Source organism: Lagopus muta, chromosome 1 (assembly GCF_023343835.1).
Source record: "Lagopus muta isolate bLagMut1 chromosome 1, bLagMut1 primary, whole genome shotgun sequence".
Taxonomy (NCBI): Eukaryota; Metazoa; Chordata; class Aves; order Galliformes; family Phasianidae; genus Lagopus; species Lagopus muta.
The window spans coordinates 108,717,624-108,731,276 of NC_064433.1; positions in this window are offsets into that span (position 1 = coordinate 108,717,624).

The following is a 13,653-nucleotide window of genomic DNA, read 5'->3' on the forward strand; positions in this document are numbered from 1 at the left end:
GCCTGCCTGGCTGCTTTACCAGCTATTTGTGCATGTGCCTTTGGGCTTGCTGCAAGCAAACAGAAGCAAGGCCTGACCCTTGGATTTGCGCAGTCCTAGGGGAGCCCCAGGGAGATGAGAAGATCCAAGTGTGGGGTCAGCTCCAAGCTGCACAGACATCCTCACAAATGAATGAACTAAGCCCTAGATTTGATTAACCTCAAAACTTGTGGTGCTTGGGGGCTGGATCTGGGCTGTGTGGTCTGGGCCTTTTCTTCTGCACTAAATCCTGTAATCCAAAGTACATTGTGACCCAGATTGTTTTGCTGTGGAATTCTTCTCTTCTTTTTCACAAATAAATCAAATTTACCATCTCTACTTGAGCGGATTTCCGTCACAAATCAGCTCCCAAAGCAGATGTGCTGCGCAGGAGCTATAAACAATTGCTCAGGACATGCCAAGTCCTGCACTGAGCTAGTTATATTAGATGAGAAAACCTGCTGTAGGAACACGACTGCACCCTCCTCCCATTAAAATTGTTTAAGGGCTAGATCCTGATAGGAAGTTTTGTTTCAGTGGAAGGATTTGCTCTAAAGCATAAACCCTAATCCAACAGGGACTTATGCATGTGCTTAACTCCCGCGTGCCTCACTGGGGACCCTGGCATACAGTAGCTAATTGCATAGTGCAAGCTCCAGAGCTTTCCCTAATTGAAGTGCATGGAATTTTTGTAATGGATGATTCTTACTGCTTGTTTTGGCTCTGTTATTTGCCTGAGCAACCTGAAGAGCATTTACTGTGGAGAAAGGATAGAGAGATGCTGGTGCAATCCCACTGATCTTATTGGAAGTTCTACAGAAATGTGGTGAAACTAATGACTGTCATGATGCTGCCATACGTGGTGTGGCTTACTGGAAGCAGGGAAATAAACAGGCTGTTGTTTAGAGACAGTTGTGAAAGAGAACCTATGCAATCACGACCAGATGATACATACAGGAATGCCACAACATTCTTTGATCTCTGGAGAGATAATTTAATTTCTGGAGAGACAATAGAACTATAGAATCTTCCCAACATAAGTTTAACCAAGGGGAGTGTAAGGCGTTCTCTCATAATTCTAGTTTCTTTTACGTTTTCCAAAATATTTGATGCTGTGATTCATACGCAAATGAACAGATTTGTGAATCTTGGCAATCAGCCTATTAAAATGTCACACATTTTCAGGGTGACATTCTAAAACTACACTTAGCATGAAAATGAAGTTTTCTGAGACAGCCAGACAGATGTCTGAAGTGTGTTCTAATCTTTTCTCTCCCTAATTCACTGACTGAGAGTGAATACTGTATCTCAGTTTTTGCTCTATTCTATGGTAGATGCATGGTGAAGAACTTTATGCAATCCATTGCACAAATCTTTTCAGCATCGTACTGCGTACAGCGTTACTTTGCTGCTCACAGGTGAACATGAAACAGTTTGAAGCTGTTCCATGCTGCTTAACTTGAAAAACTAATGATGAGCCTTGGGACTTCTAATTTTTTTTTTTAAATGCTGAGATCCCACAGTCCCACATGCACTATATTCTCAAGTACAGCTTTCGTAATCAGATCAAACCACAGCTACAGTGTAACTACACGTCTTGGGGAGGAAATGGCTTTTTATAAATGTGAGTGCCCCCACAGCAGCCAATTTGCAATGAAAATTTACTGTGTGTTAAATACATGGGTTATGTAATGCCGGAGAAATATCTGTACGTGGAAACTGCTAATCTCAGTGCTGCCTCTGAGCAGCAATAACAACAGCATCTGTTCCATATGGGAGCGAACAGAGGGTTGGTGCACAGCGCGAGCCCACTGGGGAAGCCCTGTCAAGCAGCGTTAAATCCTCCTGCCTCGACAGCAGGCCTTGCTGAAAGCTCCCCCCTCACTTGGCAAACTCCAAAGACGGAACAAGTCTTATCTTTGTGCTTGGTTTGTGGTATTAAAAGCATGCATGCTTCTTATCCTCCTCTCATATTGCTCTGTCCTGTTGTGAAGGTTTCTGCAAGGCAGCAGATACAGTTGGCATCACACCCGCCCTGCTCAGGCCAAATTTCTCTGTATTTACCACATTCCCACACTGCCATTTCCTCAGTTTCCTGTGGGCCTCCTAAAATGTGCCTGGATGCCACAATAGTACATGAGACTGCGTCTGGCTCCACCACACCCAAAGAACAGATGGGAATGTGATGGGGATATTTGAGGGACATGGTTTAGTGGACAAGATGGTGATGAGTTGGAGGCAATGATCTTGAAGGTCTTTTCCAACCTAAGGATTCTACGATTCTATGATTCTATGTGTGGGCATGGTGGTGGTGGTTGTTTAATAGCTGGACTAGATGATCTTAAAGGTCTTTTCCAATCTTAATGATTCTAGGGTTCTATGATTTCACTGGTCTTTATAGCAAGCCTTGCTCTTCCACTGGCTTCAAATCCACCTGGAGTAGGTCGCCAAGCCAGGGCTTTTCTCTGCTTTCTGTGCAGCACCTCATGGTGCTCACTGCAAACTACTCCTCAGTGACACAGCCTGGAGCTGCTATTTCCAGAAAACGTGACTTCATAGAAACTCCTGGCCAGAAAACTTACTGGACATCCTCATAAACAGAGAAGCTGTAACTAACAAGCCAAGAACCTCTTTCTTCATCACCCAATTGTGCTAAGAGCTGTCCCATTGGCAAAGTCACACTTCTCACCACTTCACACACACCAAAAAAAAAAGCCTTCTGACTTCTCTGGCACATAATCAAGGGCTGCAGGTGTGCTCAGGCACACGCTCACATTCAGAATCGCTATCTGTGGACATGTTTATAATACTGCTCTTGGCACTGTTGCAAGACAAACGTAGAACCAGGAGGGCTTGGAAAGCTTAAGTAGCCTTGTCACAGCCAATGCTGGCTATGATAACTCAGGAAAAATCTCTGTTTTCCAGCTTGTGTGGAAACACACTTACTGCCTGGCTGATGGACATGGCGGAGCCCTGTCCCTGAGGGTTTGGTGGCGACAGGAGCCTGGAACAGCTCAGTTTCTTTCCACAGGAACTGCCCTGCTGCAGTGCTGAGCTCTGGATAGCTGGGACACTCCAGGCTAGAAAATACAAGAAAAACAGTATGAAAATGTATAAATCCTCATCAAGCCTGTGTCTCCAATTCATACCTTCTAGCATTTACACTTAAAGGAAGTTTATTATGGGCACATAGCATACCCTTGCAATTTCTCAGCTTCTTTTCATTTTCATGGAATCTTAGAATGGTTTGGGTTGGGGGAAACTCAAAGCCCAAGCTGCCCCAACTCCTGCCATGGGCAGGGCTGCCCCCCACCAGCTCAGGCTGCTTAGGGCCCCATCAACCTGGCCTTGAGGGATGGGGCAGGCACCACAGCTTCTCTGGGCAGCCTGGGCCAGGGCCTCACTGCCCTCTGGGCAAGGAATTTCTTCCTGACACCTAATGTAAACCTCCTCTCTTTTAGTTTAAAACTGGTTCCCCTTTCATCCAAGTTTAGTTTCTGAGTGCCCATGGCTCACTTCTGACACAGCACCTCTTCAAGAAGAAGAGCACAATGTGGGCATTGGACAAGTGATGGATGCACTGGTCTCTGACCACTGGTCCTTGAGCCACCACCACCCTTGGTGACACTGCAATGGCTTTGATGCAGCTGCAAACACCTGGCAAGGTGAAGGTGACACCAATGGGGCATTGGTTTTGAGAGTGGTTTGCTCCTTCTAGCCTTGTCTCAGAGAGCTGCTGTTTGGTGGTTGTTGGCATTTCAAATGGGAGCTCTAGGGAGACATCACTGCAGCCGTCCAATGTTTGAAGTGGATGCCCCATCCCTAGAGGCATTCAAGGCCAGGCTGGATGTGGGTTTGGGCAGCCTGGTCTGGTGGTTGGGGGCCCTGCACATAGCTGGGGTTAAAACTAGATGGTCTTTGAGGTCCTTTTCAACCCAGGCCATTCTATGATTCTATGATTCTTCATCTTCTTGTGTACGCTGGATGGGTTTTTTTTCAAGCACTTTTTCATTTGGATCTGCAGTGCTCAGTCTGCTTTCCACATCCACATGTGGAGGTAGCAGCGCTTTGGTACTGCTGCGGATAGTGCTTTGCTCCACATTAGAATCAAAGAATTATTACGATTGGGAAAGACCTCTAAGATCATCCAGTCCAAGCAGCAGCCCAACACCTCCATGCCTACTAACCATGTCCCTCAGTGCCACACCAAAGCCGTCCCATCAGACCTTTGTGTGGGGCCATAGGGGATGGCACCGGAGGATGAAATCACCCCTAGCAGTGTAATTGCAGATGTGGTTGAGTAGGGGCCAGCCCATATGAAGAGGTTTGAACAGTCCAGAGGGAGTTTGGGAAGGTTGGGAGTGGGGAAAGAATCCTCTGCTGGTCTCCTCACAGCTTTAGGAAAGAAGAGCAACAGGGATAAGAGGGGTTCCCATTTGATGAGCAGATACTACCCCATCCCACCCCACCCCCAGGCTGCAGAGAGGTGGCCACTTATCTCTTCAGGGAAGAGCTGAGGGAATAAGTCTCTAGGGGTTATAGGACAACAAGTCTAAAACAACATGTACCTCAGAAAGTTCACCGGGGCGATGTGCGCGTTGTAAATGACAATTTTATACCTTCCACGCTGTACTTTTGTTTCCCCCTGAGACTTTGATCCTCTCAGTCACACTGGCTACTGTGTATGTTGCCAAGGGCAAGCCCTGGTGGCAGGGCCTCATCCTGCACCCTTGGCTGGCAGAGGACATGCTGCTCGCCTTGAGGAAGGTCGTGGATGTCCAGAGCCAGCAGAGGCCAGCACAAACTTCACCTCCCTGTCTGCACCCAGGGTCCTCCACCACCCCAAAGTCCACCTATCTCACCTGCTTTACCTTATCCTGCCAGCCAGTCCATCTACTCATCCTTCGGGGTCATCTTTGCATTGACACTTCATGTCACCACTCACACCCATGCAGAGAGCACGAGAGACAAGGATATGGCAGAGCACTCAGCTTCACCAGAAGGAGAGCATACTTAAAAAGCAGAAAAAATGTATTCCTGTGGTGACATCTTGGTTTAATTATGCATTTATTTCATTTATTTAATTATTTTGAATAAGGGGACAACGTTGAGTGCTCAGATAATGGCACCAACAGTTTTGAACTGCACTGAATTGTTGGCAAACTTCATTCAGGTTGGTATTAGGAAAAATCTATTCTCGGAAATAGTGGTGAGGCAGTGGCACAGGCTGACCAGGGAGGTGGTGGAGTCACCGTCCTTGGAGGTGTTCAAGAGCCATGTGGATGTGGCACTGAGGGACATAGTTAATGGGCATGGTGGGGATGGGCTGGCTTAGGTAATCTTTGTGGTCTTTCCAACCTTAATGATTCGATGATAGAGGTGTTGGACACAAGCAGGACTCCACGTGTATTTTTTGCATGAAAATACATAACATTTAAAAAGCTTATGACCTGATTAATACAAAGTCTGTACCGATTAGTATGGTAGACCTCTGTTTTTCAAACATCATCTTTGCAGTCTAACTCAGGAGACTTTTTTTTTTTTTTTTCAAAACTTGAGATTAAATTCATTATTTCTAATGTGACAATCTTATAACACCTCTGAATCTATCTCTAGGACAAAGGTCTTTTCTCATCCCAGCTGTTAAATTTTAACTAAGGAGACAACAATCACCTTTAAAGACATACTGTACAGAGAGGACGTGGTAGCGTGACTTACAGGATGAACTCAACGTTTGCAGAACAACAATGGTGTTTGCAGACTGTAAAAGAGAGTGACAGTCCCAGGAATGTTCTTTCAACAGAGGTGAATCCTGGGCTGCACTGCACGGGATGACTTGATCCTCATCCACTGAGGTCAAAATCAAAGACCTTTTGCCTGAATTACCTTATTTTCGTGTGTATACACATATATATATAAGCTCTGTTGGGTTTAGAGCTTCTCTGTATCAACCCTCTGAACACAAAGACAACACAGCACCTCCTTCTGTGTTGGAGGCAAGAACTGGCACTGCAAAACCAGCAGGAAAGAGGATGTTGCCTTCTCTAACATGGGCTTTGTATTTGAGGATAAAACAGAGGACTGTGCTGGCCCTCATCAAGAAACAAAGCATTGGGCACTGCTGCCAAGTAACCAAGATAGCAAATAAGAAATCCATAAAATAATAAACCACCTGGACACAAGAGTTAAATCACAGAGTCACGGAATGGTAGAAAGGTTTGGATTCAAAGAGATCTTAAAATCACTTGATTCCAACCCCGTGCCATGGGCAGGGACACCTCCCACAGGATCATGTTGCCCCATTCAATCTGTATGTCAGCACTTTCACCCTTTTGGCATGGTTTTGCAGCCACAACACAGCACTTAACAAAGCATGTTTAGCAGCTAGATTTGGATACGCTTTTACATAGAGCCCTCATTAACAAAGATCACAATTAAGCAAGCAGTGAGCGCAAGATTGGCAGAAGGATGGGCCCAGCAGCCTTACAGTTTTATGCTATATGATGATTGTGATGTTTACATCAGACATCATTATACCCTTCTCTGCCCAAATGCAGATTCACTAGTCAGCACCAGCGCCATTCATTTCCCAGACTGCCCAAATCTGAGACCTTTAAGTGTCTGCAGTTTCTCACTTTCTTCAGATCTACAGCATTATCTACTCTAACAAGAACCCCTTTCTTAGCCCATCTAAATGTATTCACATCTATGTAAAAGTACCATAATAACAAGAAAGCATACAGCAGTTTGGCATCTCCTTTTATGCAGGCACTTACTGTTCAAACATGTCCTAGAAGAATAGGAATGATGTCTGTCTTTCCACAGGTGAAGGGGGCTAATAATTTGAAAGGACTCTGCATCTTTGGAGGCGTGCCACACAAAGCACACCATTTTATTACCCTTCTTGCAGAACACATTGCCCTGGGCAACCTGCTCTAGTGGGCGGCAACTCTGCCCAAGGCAGGGGGCTGGAACTGGCTGGGCTTTAAGGTCCCTTGTAACCTAAACCGCTTTACAAGTCTACAAACACACACCTGTAAAAGCCCTCGACACTTCAAACCTTTCTGCCTTGAGTACTTTTCCATAAGTAATGTGCATCAGCCACCCAGAGGCTCTGTGACCCCAGGCACAGCTGCCCAGAAGGATAAGTAAGACACGCAGCCACTGAAACCACAAGAGCTAGAGACAGAGCTCACCCTCTCAACACTGAGAGCACCATGAATTATTTTCCACATTTACTTCCTTCAGACCATGATGAGATGAAGCCATCAGCCATTTTGTAGTGATCCCTGATTTGTAGTGAGGGTTTTGGGTGCACATTACCCCAGATGGTTTCAGCTCAATTGTAACCCTGACTCCTAGTTTTCATCTATTACATCTAAACACTTCAGCTTCTGCTTAGCTCTGATAAGAACACTTCTAAATTGGTTATCCACAGAGTAACAAAATAAAACATGGGCATTTCATTTGGACGCCTTTCAGCTTGAAATTCATCCCACCTTCTTGAAGAACAGCCACATCACCAGGAAAGGGATGTCTGTAAGGATGAAATGGAAATGGGTGTCTCCTTTCCCCAAGGGAAGTTGGATCAGATGTCATTAGTTCTCTCTTCACCTCTAATCCTGTACATTGCTTTCTGATGGAGGAAGACTTCATACTGTGATAGCTCTGAATCATCGTGCAGTTTACAAATGCTAAGTATGGCTTCTACCTCAAGCATATCACAAGTGGGACATTAATTCAGATGGCAAGAGGAAGGAAAGCTTTTGCAATGTGTACCCCAGGATGGCTGAGAGGATGATGGCAGTACTCTGATCATGATGAATGTTCTCATTCCTCAGAGAAAAAGAGAGAGGGAGGGAGGGAGAAGGAGAAAGATAGATGAAGTCATAGGGATGAGGAACTCAATAGACTGCCCAAGGAAGTGGTGGGGTCACCGTCCCTAGAGGTGTTGCAGAACCATGTAGATGTGGCACTGGGGGATGTCATTAGTGGGCATGGTGGGGGTAGGCTGGTGGTTGGATTAGATGGGCTTAGAGCTCTTTTCCAAGACCTTAATGATCTATGATTCTACAAAATTACATTTTCCAAGGATAAAGTTTCTGGTGCAAACCTATGTGTGTATTTCAGCTGAAGTTGCTCAGTCAGCTTATGGCAGCAATGTTCACAGGGTTTCTCCTGCTGCAGTCCAGGAAAGACGTGCTGTCTGCACTGACCCAGCCCCTGGCAGCTTGTGCTGAGACAGCTCCCTCACTCCTGGACAGAGATCTGAGGGGTAAGGTGGTACAGAAGTTTCTACGAGGAGCTTGTCTGAACACTTGGATCCAGACTTTCTCTTCCTCCTCTAGATCTTGCCTAGTGTTAATCCTACATGTTCAGCTTATCTGTTGACTTTAAGTTAGGACAATTTAGATATGCTTTCCTCTTGGATTATATAGATTTATGGTAAGCTGGGAACACTGTGCTCAACTCATTTAAGTGCAAAGAGTCCATTAAGCTCCAAATAGGATGAAACAAACAACCCTAGGGCAAAAAGCAGCTTTGCTCTTCCCAGAAAGAGCTTTTCCTGTAAGTCAGAGTGTATGACAACAACCACGAGCCTGTCAGCTGGAAATCAGTGCCTCCCACTGCCTGGGGACCAGGGCACAAATGTCATTGCAGAGTTACAATGACAAACTTCACCACTACCCGGTGAATGAGGGCTCATTACAGCAAGAGGTCAGCACCTTGTGCTCCCTCATAAAGGCTGGGGTTCGTGGGACCTCATTCAGCTAGAGCCAAGGCAGAAAGGAGCCTGATGCACACATTGTACATGCTGGCAGTGCAGATGCAGATTGCTGCAAGCAGGGTGGACCAGCTCAGGAGCTCACTGTTCACAACGGAGCACCATTTCCTGACACTTTCTTCATCTCTTGAAACTTTGATGTAACCTAGTTTTTAAAATGGCTTTTTTCCTTAATATATTAATTTTTAAATAGGCTGACGCCAACAAACTCTGTTCAGGTTCATTGGCCTTGGCAAGTGAGATCACCTCAGTTCTCGCCTGCAGATGAAAGAGGCGGCATCTCTGCTGGTTTTCATGTCACCAATAGGTGAGGGACGGATGGGGGAAGCCCATAGTACCCCCCTGGAGAGCACTCACAGCAGGGCCATTTGTCTGTTCCTGAGCTCTTTTTCTGAGCTGCTGGGTGCAATTGCATACCTTGCTCAGAGAGCTGTATCATGCCAGGGACATGCGTGGGGACAGCCTGATACCTGCCACTTGTGTCAGCGTGACACCAGATGTCAGATCCCAGATGGAGCAGGAGTGCCGGGTGCCGTGCCAAAGCACAGGTGGTGTGCGGGAAGGGGAACCGAGCGGAGAAGACATCAGGTCAGCAGGAGAGCGTGGATTTCCTCTACACAATCTAGATAATACAGCACGCAGCCAGGCTTCCGAGAAAACATAAAAAAGCAAATAGGGCAAAAAAGGCTCTTGGTTTTTGATTTTTTCAAACCCATTTTTAGTGTTTTCCTAAACACAGCCATTATTTGTTAACAGGAAGAAAAGGATGCAGCAGCAGCTTTTCCACGCAAGGTAGCTGACATGTAAATCTTAGAAAACTGAGAACTACTGTGGTGATGTTTGTTGCTGGGTTGTTTTTTATTATTTTATTGTTCTTGCTGGAAGTGGCCTCAAACAAGAAAGCCCTGCCTTGCTTACACTGCAGAATTTCCTGGTCATGTATTCTGCAAACAGAGTCTATGCAAATCTCAGACATTGATTAATGATCACAATTATTATTTCCTTGGAGATAAGAAGCCTTCATTTTCTAATGGCTGTTCTATCTGCCGAGTACCACTACCCTTAGATATGATGAATTTTTATTTTAGGTAAAGCCAAATGGCACGTAGATAGCAATAAAAATTCTTGGACAGGCCAGGAAATAGGAAAAATTGGGTGATGGTTTGTTTTAATTTATATAGCTGATGTGTCACATCCTACCTTTCTTGTGATTTGGATTATTGGAGAGCAAAGGAAGCACTCCAGTCTGAAATGCTGCAATTATAAAGTCAGTGGAAAAATCTAAGGCACTCGACATTAAACAAAACTAACCAGAATTTATACAAGATGCTGCCATCTTGACAGGATGCTGAGGAGAAAATATAGTAACACAGTTCTTATTTAAAATCACAGAACCTTAGTGGGCTCCAACGCAGCTGTAGATGTCGTTCATCAGGCTCTCCTCCTAAAAATCTGCACAGGCAGAGTGCTGAGAAGTGTGTTTTAATTGGTATTTTTCACATCGAATACTTTGTTTCCTAACTGCTTTTCCCTGGTTGCCACTTCAGAAAGGACCAACACCAACAGCGACTTTCTTGCACATAGGCAAAGAAAACTCAACAGGGTCACTGTTGAGTGCTCAGCTCTCCTCATGTATTTCCCATGTAACTTATCTCCAGAAAATCCTGATGGCAGCAGCTTAATATACTCTCAATTTTAGAGTAGCATACACTGAAGGACATTTCTCCAAGTAACAGCAGAAAAAGACAGCCAAGAAAAACAGATCTAAGGGTATTTGAGATTGCTAAATTACATAAACACGTATCTTGTGCAATACACATACAAACATTGAGGCGTAGCCTACAACATTATGTAGGGTGAGCCTCACCTCTGTGCCAGGAAAGATCATAAAACAAATCCTCGTGGACTCTACGTTAAGGCACATGGAAGACAGGGAGGTAGTATGAGACAACCAGCATGGCTTCACCAAGGGTAGGTCCTGCCTGACAAAACTTGGGGTCTTCTATGATGGTGTAATCGCATCAATGGACAAGAGAAGAGACATTGATGTCATCTATCTGGACTTCAGTAAGGCCTTTGACACAGTCCTCCCATAACATCCCTCTCTCCAAAATGGAAAGATATGGATTTGATGGGTGGACTGTTTGGTGGACAAAGAACTGGTTGTGAGATTGTACCCAGAGAGTGGTGGTCAATGGCTCAGTGTTCAGATAGAGATCAGCTACAAGTGGTGTCCCTCAAGGGTCAGTACTGGAACCAATGCTGCTTAATATTATCATCAGTGATATCGACAGTGGGACCGAGTGCACCCTCAGCACATTTGTGGATGACACCAAGCTATGTGGTGTGGTAGACATGTCTAAGGGATGGGATGCCATCCAGAGGGACCTAGACAGACTCAAGCAGTGGGTCCATGAGGCTCAACAAATCCAAGTGCAAGATCTTGCACCTTGGTCACGGTAACACTCAGCATCAGTCCAAGGTGGGAGATGTAAGGATAGAGCACAGCCCTGTCCAAAAGGACTTGGGGTCCTGGTGGATGGCAAGTTGGACATGAGCCAGCAATGTGCCCTTGCAGCCCAGAATGCCAACTGTGTCCTGGGCTGCATCCAAAGAAGTGTGGCCAGCAGGGAGAGGGATGTGATTCTGCCCCTCTGCTCTGCATTGGTGAGACCTCAGCTGGAGCACTGCGTCCAGATGGGGAGTCCTCAGTACAGGAGAGACATCGAGGTGTTGGAGTGTGTCCAGAGGAGGGCAACAAAAATGATCAAAGGGATGGAACACCTCCCTGTGAGGACAGGCTGAGAGAGCTGGGGCTGTTCAGCCTTGAGAAGAGAAGACTATGGGGAGAGCTGAGAGTGGCCTTTCTGTATCTAAAGTGGGGGGTCTAAGAAGAAAGGGGACAAACTTTAGCAGGGTCTGTTGTGATAGGACAAAGGGAAATTGTTTCAATTGAAAAGAAGGAAAATTTAGACTGGTATAAGGAGGAAGTTTTTTATGCTAACAGTGGTGAGGCACTGGCACAGGTTGCCCAGAGAGGTTGTGGATGCCCTGTTTGTGGAGACATTCAAGGTCAGGCTGGGCAGGGCACTAAGCAAATTTGCTCAGTAGCTATAGGTGTCCCTGTTCATTGCAGGGGAGTTGGACCAGGTGAGTTTTAAGTGTCTCTTCCAACTCAAACAATTCTATGACTCTACAATAAGCATCAGTTTCACTGATATGAATAAACTCTTAACTGAAGAGTCATGGAGATTTGGGGCTGGGCGAATGGAGAAATGGGGGCAGCCACCCCTTGATGCTCAGCTTGTGTGTTCAGAAACATCTTTCTTATGCATGAAATGCTTCCAGTAACTGTAACAACAGAAAATGGAGGTGGAGGAAAAAAAAAAACAGCATTAAAAGCAATGCATCGCTTGTGCTGTGAGCTTTCCTCAACACAAAGAATCAGGTCAGGTCACACAGCATGTTGTTCATCAATGTTAATGACTCCCCACAACTGTGCTTCATCCCAAGGCACCCACAGGTCACAGCAGCTCTATTTGAAAACAAGCTCTGAAGGATTTTAGCTGCTGATCCCTGAGGGGCACAGTGTTCACACCTTACATTCTTGCAGTTAGGCATTAGGCTTACCCAAACACTTTAAGCTGAGATGCACTCATCCTCAGGCAGAGCCATACTCACAAGCAGTGTGCCCAGCACTGGCTAAAGTCATGACACAGCTGCTCAGGGCTTGTGTGCATGTGTGCCATCAGCTGTGGCCTTCACTTGCTCATTCCTTCCTTCTGCAGGGCATCCCATCTGCTTTCAACTCTTGGTTCATCCCTTGGCTGCTCCTTTGCCTTCCAGAGACGCATTCTATGGCAGGCTCAACCTAAGGGAAAGGAAATGCTGCTGTGGGGCACCTATCGAGCAATGATTGACTTCTAAGGGCTCTTCAGCTCCGGCAGAACTTCGCAGAACCTGAACGTTCAGAGATGCATGCTAACTTCTACAAAAACACTGGATATCAACACCGTTGGCCTCTCCACCCATTCAAGTCTCTAGGCATTTTTCTTTTCCATCTCTCCAACTGCAGCTATTGACAAATTGTGTCCAGTCTGTCCTTTCCCATTAGTGAGCCCTCACGCTCCACTGAGTCACCCCGACCTCTTTCACAGCACATGACCAGGTCTGAAGGCAGTGAGGACACCCAGTAAGCCCACAGAGCTTTTCCTTTGCAGGTCAAAGTACTTCATGCAAAATATTTCAGAAGATAACAAGGAAAACTGAAGCAGACTTTGGAGTACGTCAAAACTGACAAACTTTTTAATAGCCTGAGTGCAAAGCAACTGCATGGAATTGGGATTTCCTAACATTTTTTTAAAGAAAGGAGTGCTATTTGCTTACAGATAGCACATTTACTCTGCAAGAAAAAGCAAGTTTTGTTTAAAAAATGAAGCCTGCTCTAAAGCATGCCACTGGGGTGCACCTGATTAGGATCCCTTTGTGCTAGGAGAAATAAAAGGTCACTATTCAAAGATTTGTTGCTGAAAGGGTTTCAATGAAATCTCAGCAATGTAAGGAGGAAAATATATTTCAGTCTCAAATGCTAAGGAAATAAAACTCAGTATTGCATCATCTTTCCCCCTTACTTGCATTTTTAAAGACTCCTTGGCTTATCAGTGTGCAACAGCATCTGACTGCATTCATCTCTCATAAAGAAAATATCAAGAGAAGCAGTCCCTAGGACACTGCAAAAGAACAGACATGCATGGCTTTGGAGCACATCAAGCAATAGACCAGAGATGTTTGCAGAGGAGGACCCAACAAAACAAATACAACTTAGACCAAGAATGTCATGTCCCTGCCAT